This window comes from Limulus polyphemus, unplaced genomic scaffold, assembly GCF_000517525.1.
Source record: "Limulus polyphemus unplaced genomic scaffold, Limulus_polyphemus-2.1.2 Scaffold7760, whole genome shotgun sequence".
Taxonomy (NCBI): domain Eukaryota; kingdom Metazoa; phylum Arthropoda; class Merostomata; order Xiphosura; family Limulidae; genus Limulus; species Limulus polyphemus.
Window position 1 is genome coordinate 24,169 of NW_013673370.1, and position 1,893 is coordinate 26,061.

Consider the following 1,893-nt stretch of genomic DNA (forward strand, 5'->3'; position numbering starts at 1 on the left):
GACACAGTCAATAAAGATGTATCACACATTAACAATCACATATTTCATATACTTTCTCCTTGGTCACAAGGTGATATTTTTGGCATTTTTATTGTCACTTTCAAGCAACGCAATAAACAGTGCCATCTAGTGATTAAATAACTAATGCATCTATAAAACTGACGCTTTATATTTAGATCTAGAGTAACTGTTATAATATTAATCTTTTTTTAGAGTAACACGTTGCATTACTAAGTAGTTTTGCACGTTACACTTCACCAACGTAATTTCGTTTACGTTGTAACAAGCAGATTGCTACTATAAATAATGTCTGTTGTATCCAAGTGGCCTGAAGAGCCTTGGTATTGGATGTAAGGCCTAATCAGGACTAAACATTTCTTTACTTTTACTTAGAAGTCCTTAATAATTTCTACACATAAAAATTACTAAATGTTCTCTAACTACAGTACTGTGCAAAAACAAAAGTGTTAGGACATTTTGTCATTCTTTCAATTTTATGTGGCTAATACTTTTCATGCCATTACAGAACGTAAATTTCAACACTATGATAATGCTTTACTGATCCCTGCTGACAACTGAATGATCCAGGGTGAGAATACTTATCATTCTTTAGAATTCCCATATATTTGTACCAAGGGCATGTCATAAGGGTTCTGCTTGAATGAACGTGCTGGTCAAAAAATAGGGCCTAAAATAACTTTCATGGTACCCCATGCAGTGTCTTAACTATATTGAAAGAAGCTAGCATATGGTACTGATATATGCCAGAAGAAATCAATTTAATAGCACTCCACAAATAAACCTTGATAAAAACAGTGTTTAACATTATATATTAAGTTTTGTTGTCATGTCACAATCCCAAAATTGTAGAGAATTGTCAGTAGAGTAGAGAGTTTGCATAAAAGCTTTACGTGATGCTGGTTGGACTCTCAGACAAATTGCTACAGACTTGAAATGATCCCCAAACACTGTCAGGTACACCCTAGATTGTGAGAATAAGACAGGTAAATTTGAAAATAGGAGGCAGAACTCAATGATGCTGATGTTAATTATCTTCGTTTATACTGCCATTGATTTGAAGCACGAGGTAAACAACCATGTAACAAATGACAGAGAAGTGTCCAGATCTACAGTATCAAGAAGACTCGACAAGAATGGAATATTTGGTCGTGTAGCTGTTAAACAACCTTTACTTCGATCTCCAAATATTGTCAAAAGACTGAAACTTGCTAAAAAATACAAAAACTGAACTGTTGATGATTGAAAAATGGTGTTATTGACGGATGAGTCCAAGTTTGAAATATTTGGTTCAAAGCGTAGGTTATACATCCGGCAGAAGAAAGGTGAAAGATACTTACATCAATGCATAGCATCTACCATGAAGCATGGGGAAGGCAGTGTAATGGTTTGGGAGTGTTTTTCTGTTGAGGCAACAGGAGATATTTGCAATATAGACGGAATAATGGACCAGTGCAAGTACCATCAGATACTGATCCATCATGGTATATCCAGTGGTTTGCGTATTATTGGTAAAGGATTCTACTACCAAGAAGATAATGACCCCAAACACTCTTCCAACCTATGATGAAATTACTTAGCTAAGAAAGAAGCTGCTGGAGTTATTCAAGTCTCAACCTAATTGAGCAGATCTGGGATTTGATAGATCAAAATTTGACAACTCAAAAGTTACTTCCAAAAGAACTTTGTGGGAGGGTATTAGAGACATTTGGAGTAAAATTCCAAAGGACACTTTGATTAAATATATTGCAACAATGCCTGAAGGACTGTCTGCAGTTATTAAACCAAAAGGGGAACACACAAAATATTAACTGTTTGCTGGATTCAAGCACTTTCACTGAGTTTTTGTTGTACTAATCATGAAGATTAATAAAA

The 1,893-nt window shown here is 34.9% G+C and overlaps 1 protein-coding gene across 1 annotated transcript in view; it reads right to left on the minus strand.

The window, feature by feature from the left end:
- Positions 1-1,893, minus strand: part of LOC106474846 (AFG3-like protein 2) — a 16,960-nt gene that overhangs the window by 6,622 nt on the left and 8,445 nt on the right. The window lies entirely within an intron of this gene.